The sequence below is a fragment of the Hippopotamus amphibius genome, chromosome 12 (genome assembly GCF_030028045.1).
Source record: "Hippopotamus amphibius kiboko isolate mHipAmp2 chromosome 12, mHipAmp2.hap2, whole genome shotgun sequence".
Taxonomy (NCBI): domain Eukaryota; kingdom Metazoa; phylum Chordata; class Mammalia; order Artiodactyla; family Hippopotamidae; genus Hippopotamus; species Hippopotamus amphibius.
The window spans coordinates 65,833,051-65,853,201 of record NC_080197.1 but is presented as its reverse complement, the minus strand read 5'-3'; positions in this window follow the sequence as shown (position 1 = coordinate 65,853,201).

The following is a 20,151-nucleotide window of genomic DNA, read 5'->3' as shown; positions in this document are numbered from 1 at the left end:
CACAATGCTTATTGGGCCTCTTGAATGTCAGATCAGTATATACCATATTTGTAAATTTTATTCTATTATTCAATCAGTTGACTCACAGGTAGTCCATTCTTCAGTGGAAGCTGATCTAGTACTTGAAAAATATGATCTGACAGATATTCAGCACAATGATGCTAGAGATATCTGTAGTGGATATAGATGCTGTGAATTCTCTGCTAAACCCCCATAAGCTATCTGTCTTTCTATATATGGTATAAATAATATACCACACACCACATTCTCTGCACCAATGTCACAGCACAGTCCTTAAATATGCGAAGTAAGACCCCTCCTTCTGCAGCAAAAAACTAATCACTACATGAAAAGCATCTCCTGATACACTATTAAGTCCTTGTAGAGATTGAATATCTAAGACATAAAGTGACACTGAAAGCATAATTACTAATCATTAGCTTTATATTCTTATATTTACCAAGTTTGTAGAAGGACAGTAGCAATCCATCTGAAGATGGAAATGGAGTATTTTAGATTGACCCTAATCATGACCAGAGTAGAGAACTGTGCCCCTCCTCTCAGAGCTATTGCTTCTTAGTGAGCAGCTGAGGGAGGGGGAAATATCTCATCTTGTCCCATGCATGGGTCAGCTTGATATAGTAATACAAGCTGAAAATAGATTCCTGTTACAGTGAAATGTTTAAATCATCCCAGTGGGAACAGCTTCAAGCAGTATAGTTGACTGTCAAATTTGGATGGAGGGACAATACTCTAAGGGAAGAGGGACTTCCCTAGTGGTGCAGTCATTAAGAATCTGCTTGCCAATGCAGAGGACATGGGTTTGAGCCCTGGTCCGGGAAGATACCACATGACAAGGAGCAACTAAGCCCATGCACCACATCTACTGAGCCTACACCCTAGGTCCCGCGAGCCACAACTATTGAGCCCACATGCCACAATTACTGAAGCTTGTGCACGTAGAGCCTGTGCTCTGCAACGGGGGCAGCCACCACAATGAGAAGCCTGTGTACCACAATGAAGAATAGCCCCTGCTCTCCTCAACTAGAGAATATCTGCACACAACAAAAAATAGCCAACACAGCCAATAGATAAATAAATAAATTTTTTTTAAAAATTAAAAAATAATCTAAGGGAAGAATGTGCACAGACTTTTGGACAGTGGCTAATAGCATGGCTGCTTTGCAGAGAAGATTGTAAAATAAAGATGAGGATGTCTAGAGAAGAGGCATGTAGATGGACCTATGGAAGGAACACAGAAGTGTGTGAATCGTTATGAGTCATGTCAATGCCCATCAGAAAACATCCACCTTAGAGATTATGTCCAACACCTTACTACTCATCAGCCTTTGCTTTTTTCTATTTTCTTGGTTCCCATGTCTTTCACTTTCTGTTTTCTTCCTTGTTTAGGTGAATTTCATATTCTGATGGCATCCTCAAAATAGTTGCATAAGGATTACATTTTTTGAGAACCTTTATATTTTTGGAATATCCTCGTGATTGATATTTAGCAGGGTAGATAATTCAATGTTTGAAATTATTTTCCTTCATAAATTTTAAGGTATTACTTTTTTGTTTTTGAGTTGCAAAGTTGCTGTTAAAAAAATCTAATGCTGACTTTTCTTTTTTTGCTCTTTTTTTGCACATACTTATTCTTTTTGTTTTTCTGTATATAAACTTTTAATCTATTATTGGTGTTATGAATTATAAAGATGACACAAGTTTATTTTAGTAAAGATTTTAAATTTTATTTATTGTACCAAGCATTCAGTGGGAACATTTCAATCTAGGAATTTTATAATTTTATAATACTTTAAAAATTAATTTACTTTCAGTGATTTCCCAGTTTTTTTCTTTTTTTTTAAGAGTCCCCCTATCTTTATTTGCAGAGTTGTGTCTCATCCATTTACTAAAGTGCTTGTTGCCCCCAAAGTCCAGGTCTGCTTGGCTTCAATTTCTTCAGTGAATAAATACATCTCCAACATGGGCATTAGAATAATAATAGTCACCTGCAACTGAATGTAAAGTCAGAGATATGAAGATCTATCTCTTCATTATATAGTCTTTCATCCAATCCACCTGTTTTCACTCTTCTGAGGTATTTGATACTCCAATCAGCATTAGTTAAAACAATCAAAACACTGGTGTTCCCAAATAGAAAAATTAAAAGGAAGAAAAAGTAAGCAAGCAATATTTGCTTTGTGAAATTAGGCTTCATGAGATTTTTTTTCTATTTAGGATTGATGAGGAAAATTAGACAAATTAGATGGATAAAATAGAGACAGATATGCAGATATAGATAGATGTTATAGGTAATTATAAATATAATCACTCGTGAATAATGGTTGGTTGACTCTACAATTAGTTTCCTGTAGAGAAAATGATATAGTAATCAGTAGCAAACAAAAAGAAGTTTAAAATACATAAATAGAGCAGCAAGAAAATAAAAACGTAAAAGCCAAATTAAAAAAAAATACAGATAAACTTTTATGGAGCATATGAAAGGAAGGAGAGTAAAAAAATCAGCATTTGCTTTTATTCTCACTGCATTTGGTTAGAGAGACATTCTTGGCTATTAAAGATTTTTAGAAACACTGAAAAATAGCTTTATTTTATAGGAAAATCTATATTGGCCCATATATATATTTCATGGCACATGTATATATTTCATTCATACTTCATCTAATTTGATCTTTTGGATTTAACAGATTTAAATATCTGCCTACAGCAAATATACAAAATTTTTCTTCCCCCAGACATAAGTTTTAATAAAGAAAATCAATAGGTCATCATAAAATCACAGATTGTTTAAATGAAGAAAATCTTCTTAATGACATGGCTTTTTTTGTTATATGGAATCTTCTCATTTTTACATGTTAGGAAACTGAGGCCTAGAGAAATTCTATATGACAAAAAATCATACATCAATTACTAGAGCTTCTATTCCCCAGTATTCTGATCTATGCAGAGTGTGCTCTAGTGTCTCTAAAATGTTATTTTTACATCCAATTATTTCTGTTCATTATGTAAATTAGTACATTTCCTAGGTATGCGATGATTACTAAAGGTTTCACACAAATTTCTCAAAGTTTATTACTATTCATTCTTTGTCCTTCAGCAGATGTTTCCTAAGTATTCCTAATATTATGTGGGTTTGCAGTCTGCTAGGAATATCATTCCTAGCCAAAAAAGTGTCAACTGGATACTATTCACCAATATTTAAATATTTAAAATAAGAAACAAGAAGGTGTGCAGCTAAGACTCTTTCAAAATTTAATGCCTATCTCCACCTTCTTTTTCTACATAAGAACATCCAAGGGTTCCAGCTTCCTCCACTCATGAGAAATTTATCAGCATGCAGCCTAGTCAGAGTAACGTAAGTGCTATAGTCAACACATTCCACAAGGAATATGCAGTAATCACTAGAGGTTAAATAGAGAGAGTTTTAATATTTAATATGTTTTCCTGGAGCGATGGAAAGTTTCAGCACCAAGATAAGACTCTAGGTGACATAAGGGAACCACAGCAATATCCTATGCCCTGTGGGAAGAACCCTGCAGCAGACCATCCCTTTGTTTATAAGAAGCACCAACTAGTATAACAACATCAGATATCAGATATCAAATACACGTAGACTTTTCAAGGGCCACAAAAATGTCAGTGCAGCATGTTTTCAGATGATCTCTATCAAAAGTGCCTATTTAAAACAACTCCAGTACAAATTAATGCTTAAAATATTCATCATTACGTAGCGAGATTATGTAGGGAGGTAAGAAGAGAATGCCTCAACTAACAACTAAATTGTAACTTTGAAGAGACAATTCGATAAAAATAGCTCTAAATAGATTTTTGTTTACCCATCATCAGCTTCTTAGAATTTATGGTCAGAACATATAAGCAATGTGAAAACTGGGCTAATGTTTGAGGTTCATACTTCATTTTGGATTCACTTCATGAATGCAATTTAAAATAAGAATATATTAGTTCAGTTCAAAAACAAAAACCATCATTTCATCAATCCGCTATCTTGTGTTAGCATCTTGCTAGATACTGTGTGGAAAAGACAAATGAGAAACATGTGCAAACTAAAAATAGAACCAATATATGATCCAACAATCCCACTTTGGGCACATACCAGGAGAAAAGTGTAATTCTAAAAGATAAATGCACCCCAATGTTCATTGCAGCACTACTTACAATAACCAGGACATGGAAGCAAACTAAATGTCCATCCACAGAGGAATGGATATAGAAGATGTGGTACATATATACAATGGAATACTACTCAGCAATGAAAAAGAACAAAATAATGCCATTTTCAGCAACATGGGTGGACATAGAGATTGTCATACTGAGTAAAGTAAGTCGGACACAGAAAGATAATATCATATGATATAGCTTACATGTGGAATCTTAAAAAAAAAAGGGTACAAATGAACTTATTTACAAAACAGAAGTAGAGTTATGATGTAGAAAACAAACCTGGTAAGTTTTGGCAATGGAGGGAATAAACTGGGAGACTGGGACTGCCATATACACACTACTATATATAAAATAGATAACTAATAAGAACCTGCTTCATAGCACAGGGGATTCTACACAGTACTGTGTAATGTCCTATATGGGAAAAGAATATTTAAAAAAAAGAATGGATATATATATATATTTATAATTGATTCACTTTGCTATATACCTGAAACTAACACAACATTGTAAATCAACTATACTCCAATAAAAATTAAAAAAAAAGAAACTATGTAGGCATTAAAGGTGTTTGTATTGCAATAGAGGTACAAACACATATACAATTTTAATGTAATCTGGCAAATAGAATATTAATTAAAACATAAGAGTAAAACAGGTAAAGGTGACCTAACAATCTATTTATTTTAGAAAACTCCTTATGGAGGAAGTGTCCCCTAAGTTGAGTGGTCAAGAGTAAAATTCAAGTTAAGAAAGGTAGGTAGTTAGAACAGCTGATATAGAGGTGAAAATACAGTGTGTCATAAAAGAAGAAACCTTGCAAGTATATTGGCAATTCAAATCTAAGGTGGGAGGCAGGTTTAGTCTAACTAATAAAAGTCCAGTGAATAAAAAGTGCATCTGTATGTCATGTAGGACTTGGCCAAATGCAATTAAATCTCACCAAAGGAAGAAAGCTGAAGATAATTTTTAGTTATTCTTAAAGTTGTATTATATCTTTCAGATCATAATGTCAGTTTAGATTGCTTACACAGAAGTGAAAAAATATGAAGTGTTTAGCAGGTTCTTTGAAAGTAGCATATAGTTTAATAAGTAAAGACATTTCATTTTATACTCTCTCCTATATTTTTCTACATCTCAAAATGAAGTACCCTTTAATGAGCTTTAATGAATATTTTTAACACTTACTTCAGATTCTTAGATCCTACTCTTAATTTATCAAATAGAGTATATCTCCATATCTAAAATATAAATATTTGTGTTACTTTTTCACTAAGATAAATTTAGTGGAAATTAAGTGAATTAATAAATCTTCTTTAACCCATCATATTCATTCTCACAATGCTCAGCAAAGAGCCTTTTCTTTAGCAATATTAAATACAGCTCCCCTACATTGAGGCCCTCTTCTAATACCTTGTAATAATTCATGAGATACTCACTACAACTCCAATAAACAGATGTTATCATTGCCTTCATTTTGAAAAAGGAGAATCAGGTCACAGGTTAACTAATTTATCCAAGTTCACATCAGTAATAAGTAACTCTCAATCCTTGGATTTTTGACACTGAGTTTTGCTGCCTCTGACCATTCAGTATAATTTTATAAAGAGAATAAATTAATGCAGAATTTAAAAAAGAGTTTTATAAATATTTCCTAATTTCTTTCAGGGCCATTCTTGGACTAAACTTAATAGATTTGTTATAGTTTTGAACCTCATTACATTACCTACAAGATTTCTGAGGACCAATTCCTGTTTATCAAAGACATAACACCAACTCGCATCGTATTCAATGACCAAACAACCAGATAATTTTCTAGGTGTTTTTCACATGTCAGAAGAGCTGAAGGCAAGCAGAATTACTGCATTGGGTTGTGTGGGAAGGATGTATTTTTATTTCACTATACTCCCCTAAATATGAGACTTCCATTCAGAGGACTCTAGTCAGACGATGAATTTAACCAAGAGTATAACAGTGGCTCATTTTTATAACAGAGGAGAAAACATAAGTCAATACAGCCCAAAAGAGCAGCATTTAAAAATGAATGATGATAGCCAATGAATCAATTTTGCCTATTACCATGTTACAGTAATAAAAGAGGAAAAGGATACACAGAGTTGAAGGGCAGTAAATATGGAGCAGATAAACTAAAATGGTATAACAAAGTGTACAATCAACCTATGGAATATACTACTACAGGATGTAATATCATTGAGTAATGTGGGTAGATTCTTCTAACATTCAGGCAATTTTATGATCATAGGCCACATTTGTCTCCATATAAGTTAAAAAGATGGTAATCAAGTCTCACGCTTCTGGAAGGAAAGTGATTGCCTATTAGACATTATTTTGGACAATGTTTTTATTTAGTTTCTTCTGAGTTATAGCCTGGTGTATGGAGGATATCAACTTTCTTTTTATTCTTTTGTATTTCTTGTTTGTCCCACTTTGGGACATTTATCTCATATTGCTGTATTGCAATTATTATTTGTGCACATATCTAAGGCATTTAAATCCTTAAATTGTAAATCCTTAACGGGAAGAACTACATTTATTCAACTGATGTTTTCCAAATAGCTACTGAAGCAAACCACCTATGATAAGGAATTGAGAAGTATATGCTATGTGTTCTTCTTTCTTAGGGAAAGAGTGAGCTATCGGAAAGATTCAAAAGATCATTTTACCATTCTTCTGAAATGTTACTTAGAAAAGGAGAATACGTCCTCCATATATGTTAGTTTTAAGTAACATGATTAATAACATACAGTTTTAATTTTTCATTGATTTCATTACTTCATTATTTTTTTTTTCTGAGATATAGAGTTGATATTATTATACCCAATTTACAGAATGGAAAACTGAGCCCTAGGAAGGTGGTCACTCTTTCTATCTAATTGTTGCAGGAAAAACCAAGAACCCAAGAAGTTAAACCTCCTAATTTCCAACCCATGATCTTCCTATATAAAAGTCTGTATCCTCAGCAATTATTTAATCCACAGAATCAAGTATTTCACTTTTGTAAATAAATGGTGTCCCAAGGCAAATCCTGATTTCTTTCATCATATTTTCAGCAGTGTGTTTACTATTAGACTAGCACAAACTTCCCTTAGACATTTAGACACACATTTTGGAGAGAAAGCTATGAAGAGGCACCAGTATTACTAGTAAGAAAGACCTGTGTGTAAGATTAAAAATTATTTAGTTGTGTAAGTTAGGTTGAGAAAATACTTTAAAGAAACAACTGTAACCTTCTCTCCTGGCATATGTATATGTACAAATAAATAGTAAGAATTTGCAGGGTTTTTGAGAAAAACCTGCACTTTTCTCTACTGACAATAGGGGCTTATGTTCTTTTTTTTTTTTTTAATTTTTTTTTTGGGGGTACACCGATCAGAATGGCCATCATCACAAAATCTGGAAACAACAAATGCTGGAGAGGGTGTGGAGAAAAGTGAACTCTCCTGAACTGTTGGTGGGACTGTAAGTTGGTACAGCCACTATGGAAAACAATTTGGGGCTTATGTTCTTAATGCTCCAGAAGAGAAGTGAGCTGGTTAGCAGCCTGTGATTCCCTAACCACTCTCTGAAGAGCAAACTTATACATCCTATTGCCTACATAACACCTCACCTAGACATTTTACTATTTCAAACCTAATATGACCCAAACTCCTGATATTTCATCTCAAGACTCCTCTACCCAATTCTCATAGTTTTATTAAATAGCAATTCCATATTTTCATTTGCTCAGACCTAAAAACTGGGATTAACCTTCATTTTCTCATTCTTTCACACACTACATGAAATCCATTGGCAAATTCTTGCAGTTTCCCTTTCAAAATTAGTCTGGAATCTGACCTCATCTGCACTTGGACAAGTCACTAGCCCAGAACAGTCCCCATCATCTGTCACGTGAACCACTGCAGTAAGCTCCTAACTGGTCTCCCCGTTTCTCCACTTCCCATGTGTCTCATTTTAGCATACAGAATTATCATTTTATAATAAAAGAGACACCTGCCTTTTGCTTCTCATATCATATAATGAAATTCAACACTGTATTCTTCAGGACCCTATATGATCTGACTTCTGATTACATTTCAACTTTATTTCCTCTCTTTCTGGGACCCAGTTGTGTTGTTCTCCCTGCTACTCTGCAAAACCACCTAGGATGCCCACTTTTAATGTTCTTGTCCTAGATATTCACAAGGCTGCATATTTCATTCTCGTCAAGATGTCACCTCCTCAAAGAAGCCTTGTGTGATTATCCCTATGTTATAGAGGAAACCCAGTCACAGTGATTCCATTTATTACTACTGACATATTTTATATTGATTTGTTCCTTTTTTAGTATTAATACTTGCACTTAATTCAGGAAAATCTGAGTATGTTTACTATGTTTAAGAAAATCTTGCAGTTGGTCTTATAATTTTAAATTACAAGATGTAGAGTTGACTTGATGTGGAAACTACATTGCATGTTACGAGATTTTGAGAGCTATTTTGATTTGTTCTTTGTCTGAGCTCCTCGCCAGAATATAATATCCTTGAGCACAAAAACTCAGTGCACTGTAATAACCCTAAATACTAAGAATAATAGCTGTCACATAGTGGGTACTCTTTAAGTATTGGATGAATTAAAGGTTATTACATTTGTTTATATTTATGTAAAATATGTTGAAAGAATAAATATATTACTTGCTAAACTCAGCTCAATTTGAATGCATGCACATACATACAGGTGCTTCTAATTTGCTAGAGGTTTAATTAGATAAGTGGCAGTTTAATTGGGAGGAAAAAGCAGTATAACAGGGTAATGATAAAATGGAGAGATGAAAACGTGTGAGAGAATAGAACCTCAAGGAAAACATGAAAGGAAAGAAAACAAATGCAAATAAGGCGTAACAGAAAATAAGGAGTAACAGAAGAGGCAGTGTATGTGGGATCCATGAGTAAAACAAGAGAAATTTGTGAAGAAACTAAGTTTTTGTACTTAACAGAGTGGGTATTAGTTTGTATCGATGCAGAAAATAGAATCGGAAGTCAGCCTAGACTGCATTATGCTAGTTAAGATGGGTTCCTTACAGTGATTTTCTTCTGGGCCGCCTGCTTTACCAAGACACCCTTTCTAAAACAAATGCGAGCAGGATTACTAGCGATGTTAAATGACTCTGGGTCCTTTTCTATCCCCCCCGACCGCCCCAGATTCTTAGCAATGATAGTTTTTCAGCTCCGGAAATCAAATCATGACATCTCTTTAAACTCATACATATTATTTCCCTGGTGCCAGAAGTTGATGTGTCATGGAAAGATGGCCTACAGCTATGCCTTATAAAGCTGGAAAAAAATAAAGCACACCGTGTTCTTCCTGTTGTCAAGCTTTCTCCTTATAACTAAACCGGCTGTCCCCCTTCATTCTGTTTGTTCTGACAAGTTTGCACGTCAGGCCATCTATTTCCTTTCAGAGCATTCTGTTGATAAAGTGCTTGGTCATAGTAAAAGTCCTGGAGAGCTCATCGGTGCAAGATTTTCACTGAACCAGCTGCTTATACAATTTTTCATGGCAAGTTAGCAAAGCTTAAGTGCGCAGCCATTGCTGGAGTGCAGCTGAAATGACTGACCCAGGCAATTGTTTTGTGGGCTGTTTGTAACATGTATTGTATCAAATATGCTCAATGTTTTGACATAATTATAAATTTACCACTTGAATCCTAGGAAGAACTCTGAAATCACTTTTTTTTTTTTTTTTTTTGCTATTTAGAAAATGATCATCATGAGAACTAAATTCCAATTTTTGAAATTCATTAGACACTGGATGTCATCAAGACACATCTCTGGGAAAGTCCTTTCCATGCAGTCTAAGAAGAATTGAAACACTTACAATTGGCTAAAGATGCTGTGCTTCTGAACATCAGCTTGAATGTTCATGATTCACCCGCCTTGGCAACACTGCTATGTGTTGCACACATTCCTAATATTTTAATCTGGAAAAAAAAAAAAAAAACCCTGCTATGTATTTTATGCTATGGACCTCTAATCTGGGAAATTCTCAAATCTGAGAATGGTAACCTTGAAGATAAAGGTTCTACAATATAGCCACCTTAGGTATAGCTCAGTCCTTCTTGTTTCCTTGAATTGTGTGGAATGTCCTAAGCTAAATCAAGAGAAGTGGAAACCAGTTATCGATTTTAAAAATGAGTGAAAAGTAAAGTATTCTATTTTAGGTAAATATAGCACAAAATTAAAGACTTGGAAATTATTCAACAAGGAAATTATTTGATGAATTTCACTCTTATAGGTGACATAACAAATTGATTTGTTTAACCATCTCAATTTGCATTCAGTTCACTTAATTACGAGTGGCTCATAATAAAGTTTTGTTCCAAATTATTTTAAAAATTTGGTTTCAGAAAACTGGACTAAAATGTATTTATGTGTACACTAAATGAAACCTTAAGATGAATTTTAGATTAAAATTCATTAAGAGTTATGTGGTCATATGTTTTAAAGATCTAAGTTTATGCAGATTAATATTTGAAAATTTTGATATTTTCCAGGGAATTCTGAGAAGATAATTAGATTAGCCACTGGTTCTATCTTCTGGTGAAAAGATAAATAACCTGGAAATTTTTTTCTTGCAAAAACATTTTCTTAAAACACTGAAAATGTAAAATATTGGTTGTTCCTATAATCCAAAATTACCAGTGAGAAACCATCTATCACCTTCATTTTGATTACTTATAACCACCCTTTTAGAGAATAGAAAAAATACATATTTCTTAAAACTCCTTGGATAAATACAGAGTAGTCAGTCGAATTTAAGACATCTAAAAACATCCCCGCAATGTTTCCTGCCTCCTAACTAAGGTAACTTTATAGGAATCAGCGGGAGTATTGATTCATTAGCTGTACAATTAGCAATCTACAATTCATAGATCTCAGGGATTATACAGCATTGGCATTCCAGTATTAGAAGTTTCTTTTATCATTTTTTTTCATAAGACAGATCACTATGTATGTCTAATATTAGATGGTAATTAGATAACAGTAATACGTAAACCAATATTACCCTTGTAGGGAAAGCATTAAATTTAATAACATTCACTGCAACTGAAGAAAAGCATCAGATCTTATTTCCTAAGGTGTAGACCAACTTAATCTTTGGCAGTGGGAAGAAAATTTCATACATTTCATACATTTGATTGATTGATTCATGCATTCAGCTTTTCAGTAAATATTTCTACTGTCAGACAGCCTAGATTTCAAACTGCTTGACCCCTATAGCAATGATATGACTTTGAACAAGTCATTTTACCTCTATGATCCTCTATTTTCTTATAAGTAAAAAATAATGGGCTTAGTAATAGTAATGATTTTAGTTTGGTTTTTTGTTTTTTGTTTTTTAGGGTTAAATGAGCTAATTCTTGTAAAGCACTTAGCAGGGCTCTTGACACTTGGAAAACATTTAATAGTTCTTACTAATGTTTTTAAAATTATTTTGTCATGTGCCAGAACTGGTAAAGCACTGAAGCTATAAAAATATGTAATAAAGACATAGTTTCTACCATTACATAGATTAAAAGCTCATGGTTAAGATAGGCAATAGATAAATAAATATGCATACCATATAAAACTGTGATTGTGGTATAAAGTTGTATGAAATGGTATAAAGAGGTGCTAGCTTTTACAAGAGCTGTAATAGAGACATTTGTCATAGTGAGAATGAATAGAGTTGTTTTATTTTTGGTTTTGTTTTGTTTTGTTTTAATGACAAAGGGAGGAGAATGGGCCATGTGCATTTCACAGAAGAGTATTTAGTCCAAGAAGGATACTTATTACTCAAAAGGCAGCATCTACAAGTGTAGAAATTTTCCATTTTTCTGTTCAACGAGGGACGTATTTGAACTACAGCTAGTAGAAGAATATTAAAACACTTCCTCCCTTGATGAAGAAATGATCAGCGTGCCAGATGAATGTAGTGCCAGCACACAGCACTTAAATAAGAGACACTGGGAGCTGCAGCATATGCATTTCCCAATATTAAGGAAAAGTTCAGCCTTCTATGGAAGCCATTGTAACCATCCTAAAGACATTGGAATTGTGCAATGAACCTGGGTGAACATGAGAGGCATCCATTTGTGCAGGCTGAAGCCCACAGGGTCAGCAGATACATGATTGCTGGTAGGAGTCACCAGGCTCCTCGTGTCCCTCCAAAGTGGAAGCAGGACATGGCATTTCACCAACTTTACATACAATGTTGATATTCCCAAATTAGAAAGGAGGATTGGATAGGGCATTTAGCTAGTGGGCAGGATAAAAACAAAACTGCGTAAAGGAAAAGGCCTCAGACTTTTTACAAATTCTTCCCTTAGCTGGTATTTTTCAAACTTTTTAAAAATAAATATTGCCTGATGCACTTGATAAATAGATAGTTTTCCAGATGCCTACCCTGAAGATTCTAATTCACTGGATCTGTAGTGGGACCGTTTTGAAAAGTATCCCTATTAAATCTTATCATAAGGGGATGTTAGGGAAAGTTTCATTGACTCACACTGGCTATGTTTAGTGGAAAGAACAGTGAGGTTGCTATCTAAACTCAGGCACTATTATTTATAGTTTGTTTAAAAAGTACATGTGAGTGAAATGCATAAAATTACTGTTATATCATGATTTCTTCTCTCTCAACAAATTACCCTGTTATATTCATAAAGTTGCAAGTTCAAGAACTCCAGGATATTCTTATAGAGAGACCAGTACAGGGAAGATGTATCATCAAGATGGTGGTAACTAGAATGAACATCACTGTTTATAAATCTCTATTTAAAGTGTTTTTCTTCTACTTTTAATTCAATCAGTCTATCCATTGAGCAGGTATAAGGTTTTTCTTATTTACTTCAAACATACATGTATGTCATAGATTTTTATTCACAGTCTTCATGTATGCTTAGTATTTTTGCTCCATTATAGCAACATTTATACAGTTATTCCAGGCTAAAATTTTGAGTGACTTCAGCCATCTGCTATCTTTCCTTCCCGCACACCTATCCTAAGAATCCTAGAGACTGGTCAGTATAACTAAGCATAAATGAACCACACATTTGTCTCCGAAATAAACTCCTATGCCTTTCAGTCCCTTGGTTCATTAATACTCTTTTTCTTAAAACCGAAAATCCTGAAAATCTATTGGAGACTATTTCTAGAGCTCTACGAGATTTAGAACATGTGACTTTCTCTCAATATAGCGATTTATGCCATTAAATTCCCCCCAATACCTTTAAAACTCATGTCTGTTGCTTCAAAGGCAACCTTTATAATAATGAATGCGTATACTGTGTGTTTCCCTTTCTCTCTTCCATTTCAGTCTGTAAACTGAGTACATACCTATAGTAGATTTTCTACGTCCATTACAGCAATCCGTATACTACACACTGCAATGTTTTGTTATTAACATGGTTTTATTTTTTTAATCTTTTTTATTTTTTTAAATCTATGTAGAGCAAGTAGATACGGAGGAAGCAAGGAAATAAAATCCACTTTCTCACAACGTTTTAGCATCTTCATTTCCATATTTCTTCAAAGAATTCGGCCTAATTTGGGTTAGGTTTCCATCTCTATAGGTCGGCCCACCTATGCTAATTCAACTTTGCCTTAAGTAGCATAGATATCAAAAGTATCTCCCGCTGTTTAAGTATATTGCACTCTTCATTAAGGATTGAGGGATACATGTGCAAGGTAATGAGTACCCATGTGAGTTTCACACCCATCATGAAAATGACTTGTTTTTCCATGGCTGTTCCTTGTATGCCAATTTCAAAGCCTCTGCCAATGTGCTTCTCTCTCTCTCTCTCTCTGCCTCAAATTTCAAATAAAATTTTCGCTCTTAAGGTGATGGCAATGTACTTAAACGTTAGAGACATCAAAGAGGAATTTATATTACTTACATGTAACTGTAATAAATTTAGTTTGGAAAAACTTTTCTAAGCAGTTTTGTTCCATGGATTCCTGCAAGTACATAGGAACTTCAGAGTTATCTCAACTACCCTTATGTAGCAAAAAGGATTTTGAAATTTACAAAAATAAGCGAAATGACAGTTTTGGCTGTGTTTGCTCTTTAGATGGTATAACATAAACCTAAATGAAATTAAAGGCTGATATATTACTTATACATCCATCTTGAAAAAATATTTACATATGTTTATATTCCTCATACCCACGAGTATAATACTTTTTAGGAAGAGAAAAGAATGGAAGTGTGCCAGGGATAGACAAGGATTATTTACAGGGCTATAGAACTGTAACCATGACTCAATGTCCACTCATGTGGACAATGGGCCAGTAGTCAATATTTTTTCTTTACTTTCCTAAAGAATGAAGAAATGTAGCTCATCCTGACCCACCTGCAAAGGCCCAGGTAATGTGTATCAGATTTTCTGTGCTAAAAGGTACCTTAGTTGTAGTGCCCAAACCTGGCCTATCCTAGATCCACATGGAGATCTCATTAAAAATAAGAATATGGAGTATCACCTCAGGCGTACTGAACCTTAATATTTTCACTTGGATCCCACAAAACTATACTTACTAGAGTACTTATTTTCAGAATAAGAAACTGAACAGAGGTTATTTAATGGTTTTGACAAGAACTCAGTGTCTCCATCTATTGTTCTCACAATTACATCGTGCTGATGAATATATTCTATGAAACACAATGATAAGACAGCCTTTTATCAAACCACAACGCTTTATAACATAGCCTTTGAGAAATTGTGGCATAATCAGTATTTCCATTGTGCATTTCTTTTCCAGCGCCACATAGAAATTTGGAGGAAATTTTTTCAAGTTTAGCCCTCTTGAATTACTACAGCAGGCAACATTTGTGTGTGCGTGTTCCCAATATTCAATCAGATTTACAGCAAAGTGATTTTAACAAATTCCAAACCACTTTGCTATGGAAAAATAAAGCAAAATATGTATCACATAAAATAAACCATGTGTTCTATTATTTGCTGATTACATTTTTATACAGTAAAAAGTCCCCAGGTATTTATAGTTCAACTTGGTTTATCTAAATTTGTTGTTCATGATCATTATGCTTTAGAACCTTATTATGTTAACATATTCTGCAGATTTATTTAGAAAATATATGTAGTCACTTAGTAAAAAAATAATAGAAAACCTTTTGTCTTTTCAAATTCTATATTTTATTTATGTTTCATGTGTCATATTTCATTAAATTCCTTTAGTATTAGTATGCCATCGAGCTTTTTAATTAGTTCCTAAACACTGTAGGACTATTTTGAATATTATGTGAGGTGGTGTAATCTGTGTAGTGGCTCTAACAATGCAGAACTTTCTGTACAAAAAAGAAAAAAATGGAGGGATTCACTTGTCCATCTCCTCATATATGAGAGACTGAGTGTTAAATCATAGGCCAAAGTTGGTCTGAATGAGAAATACTAAGATGATATTTTCTTTTTTCTAGCTCCTTCAGTGTCTGATAACATCAAGACAGTGAGATTCCCTAATTCAAGCTCTGCTCTCTTGCATCCTTGTTCACAAAGGCAAAACATACCCACCAAAAGATTTTTGATTGTTACTTTTACAAGTAATTCAAGTTTTCATTTTGTACTCTTTCCTAACGAAGCAAAACAAAATGAGAAAAAGGCAAAACAAAACAAAACAAAACAAAAAAACCCCACAAAAAAACAAAGAAACCTCTACAACTTTGTAACTTGCCATTTAAAAGCAGCCTTGCTGTTACATTGCTGCTGCCACCTAGTGGCTACGCAATGGAAATCTATCAGCTAGTTTTGGAGAATAAACTGAGAGGCTTCTCAAACCACTTCATGGTCGAGTTGATTTTCCCTATTGTGTTAGTCCTCATTTTACCAGAATCATGCCTTAGCAAACAAAAGAAAAATATGTCCCATTAAAAAGTATTCTAAGTCCTTCATTTAGAAAGAAGAGAGAAGCTGATAAATTTCAACGAATGCATTGGGGAAATACAACTTATCTAAACTGCATATACAAATCTACAAAAGCCTCATTTTCTTGTGCGGGATTTAAGCTAGCTATTTCAGGTGGTAGATGCACTGGTCTCCACAGAGCAAAAAATGTTGGGGGAGAGGAAGAGATGAGTTAAAAGAGCGATGAGAAGTCTGAAATAAGCTGTGTTTTCTTGTAATCTGTTGCTTACTAGGTCCTAAAAGTGATGCTTATGTTACTGTTTTTGCTGTGGGCTTTTCCTCTACTCTTCTGTTTATACTCTCTGCATTGTTCAGAAAATAATTAATCTTCTAGGGATTAATGCCAGTCGTTCATCAAGTCAAGCAAATGAGCCAACATCCTTGGAAATGATTAGACAAAATGAGAGCATCCCTTATGGTCTTCTAGGTAATTTGATGTGAGAATTAATTTATTAACTAATTTTCTGAAGGAATAAGTGACCACTAACTTGAAATAGGATAAGTGTTTGGACACAGAAGGGAAGATTAGAAGTGCATAAGCTTGGGCTTCCCTGGTGGTGCAGTGGTTAGGAATCTGCCTGCCAATGCAGCGGACATGGGTTTGATCCCTGGTCCAGGAAGATCCCTTATGCTGCTGAGCAGCTAAGCTCATGTGCCGCAACTACTGAGCCCATGTGCCACACCTACCGAAGCCCAAGAGCCTAGAGCCCGTGCTCTAGAAGAGAAGCCAGTGCAATGAGAAGCCCGCGCACTGCAACAAAGAGTAGCCCCTGCTTTCCGCAACTAGAGAAAGCCCGCACACAACAAAGACCCAGCGCAGCCAAAAATAAAATTAAATAAATAAATAAATTTATGAAAAAAAGACGTGTATAAGCTTAAGGCAATGTAATAACACAGGACCAGGTGCATGTTATATAGGTAAAATGATTGAAAAACTTTTCAGCATTGCTGTAAGTATTTTCATTACTTTCAGCATCACATTGCAAAATTTGGTTATAATTTTCAGCTATTCAATTTACAAACATCCCAAAACATCATTCTATACACTGAGCTTGTATTACATATAGTTCTTTGTCATGGGCAGTATGGTGTTGAAAGCCTATAATAGGGAGAAACAGATAATATACATTTTTTTTAAATAATAGAAAAGTAAAACATAATAATAACGGAATGTAACTTGGTCAATGCTTGATGATACATCAATCAAGGTACAATAGTGAAAATAGAAATCATTCCAAGTCTTTAAACAGAGGGAATTTCATGCAGGGGGTTATGATACAAGTAACGGAATACATAAGAAACCTCAACCTTAAAATTAACAATTGTGAAAAGCTCTTACCAATCCTATATTTCATCAAGGGAAAGAGTCATTGTTACCCAAAGGATGAGACCAAAGCCAATCAAAAGAAGCAGATAGACTGTGGGCCTGCCGTTACCCCCTTACCCTCCAGTCTTATAACAGGGCCTTTAATTGGCTGAAAAAAGTCTGAAGCCAGGTCATACGGGAACCTGGAAATGTAGCTTGCAGACTTGATCATCTCCCAAAATAGAAGAGAGCCAAAGAAAAGAGGGAAATGAATTCAAGATCAAAACAAGCCAAGGACTGGCACAGGTAAGGATAATAAGAAGCAGACAAACCAAGAGGTCTGACAGAGGAGCATGACCTGAACCATGAAGAAAGAATAGATGGTAAAGAGGAGAAAGAAAGGGAAGGGCATATTGCGGCAACAAACAACTTGAGGCAGGATGACGAGGTAAGTGTGTGAAGGGTGCAGTCAGGAAGCAATGAGGAGGAGGCTAAACAATTATAATAGGGCACTGGTCATCTATATGAGTTCAGAGAGGCGGGAAGCCTCGAGTGCTAGAATAAAGAGCTTGAAATCAGCCTTAAAGACCAGCACTTCCTAAAGGCTGTTACATGGGATACTAATTCTGGAAGACGCTGAAAGATCTTTCTTGTGAGAGGGGTGTCATCATCAAAAGAGTTTGGGAAAATTAACATTTTCAGAGTCTTTTTTTTAATTTTTTCAAAAATTTATTTTATTTTTTACTTATTGGCTGCATCGGGTCTTCGTTGCTGTGCACAGGCTTTCTGTAGTTGCGGAGAGTAGGGGCTACTCTGCAGTCTGCAGGCTTCTTATTGCAGTGGTTTCTCTTGTTGCAGAGCACAGGCTCTAGGTGTGCCAGCTTCAGTAGTTGTGGTGCATGGGCTCAATAATTGTGGCTCGCAGGCTCTAGAACACAGGCTCAGTAGCTGTGGCGCACAGACTTAGTTGCTCTGTGACATGTGGGATCTTCCCGGATAAGGGCCCAAACCCATGTGCCCTGCAATGGCAGGTGGATTCTTAACCACTGCGCCACCAGGGAAGACCCAGAGTCTTTTATGTGCAAATGTGTTCTTTGAATCCATGAAGTATATATGATAAGTTAAGGCTTACATATTTACTTGATGCCAATTTATTTATTTTATTTACTTGTTTCTTTAGGAGGCATCACATGGGCCCAGTGTTTTGCCACAAGATACTCAGGAAAACTACTAAAGGAGGTGGAAATTTTACCACTTAGCAGCATGCTGAATGAGACGTTCATAAAAGCAACTAAACCCCAAAGGTTGAAGTAAGTAAAAGCACTATTATAATAAGCTATAATTGATTCAGATTTCAACTAAATCAGAGTTCTGATCTATTAGCTGGAACTATGCTGTTAATTGAAAAAAATGTTTCTTTAATACAATCAAGTGTTTTAAGGGACTTTAACATAATAGATTAGATATGAAAAAAGGAAGCTGATCATTACAAACAGTCTCATTTATTCACGGAGGAATAAATGGCAGGGCCTCATTAAATCAGGACTTCGGTTGCTAAAATATTTGTAAACAATGTTTAAAATCATTCTAAATAAAATTATTATCTAATTCAGAAATTGTCCTAATGATGGGAACCTCTGTTTGGAAAGTCAGAATGGTTCTTGATAAAAATTTTTAAAACTACTGAAACAAAACCCCATTGTCTCCTGGCATGCAGTAATAGGGAGGAAATAGGAAATCCAGTTGAGAAAGAGGTAACACCAGGCTTGTCACACATTCCTTCTATTTTTGGGCACTGGGGAAGTGAGGGGAGCATGACTTTGGCCAGACTTCTTTGTAGAATAAATATTACTAATAGCACCAGTGGAAAAACACTAGGAATCTTTATCTATAAGATGTTTTAGGAGGATCTACCAGGTTAGTCTGGATTCCCTATTGTAGATCAACCTGGAATGTATGGTTTATGGAGCAGGGATGGCTAGAGATTGGGGTAGTCACATGAACTATGTAAATTAGTGGACCACAAAACAGAAATGTCCTAAAGCTTAAATGGCTAGCTTTTATGATCAATACTTTTGCATTTTCTGCCTGTATTACTCATCAACCTCGTATTTAATCCCAAATCAAAATGTGAACCAGTCTGGGAGAAAGTGAATATTCTGAGGAGATGCATTTGGCAGTTTGAGCTCCATAGGGAAAGAATGTCCTAATGTGTGCCTAGAGCCTTTGAGTCACTAGCAGATCTTGCTGCTGGTTAAAAGCCATGGTTTTTCTCACTCGAATTTGACAGTTCAACCCTTTGTGGTAACAGAGTTCGGCAGGTACAGCATGATGAACTTTTAGACCTGTAAGTTATAATGACTTAAGCATTTTTAAAAAGAGAATTGGAGGGGTTAAAAAGCATGATCAGGCTTTGTTGCTGGGATAGTAACGTGTGTATTCTTGGTATGAAGTGGCAAAAGCTGTTAAACTATGGGAGAAAATCTTAACAATGGAATTTGAGGATAATAGACTTAGAATGGGGGAAATTGACTGAGTGAATAGACAAAGAATGCAAGTAGAAAGAAAGTTCATAAAGGCATACTATCCCTGGCTGCTAATAATAGCCTTGGTAAAATCTAGGCATCTATAGGAAGACACTAGAACAAAAGAAGGAGAAAACCTTTTTTTCTTGATTTAGTAAAGA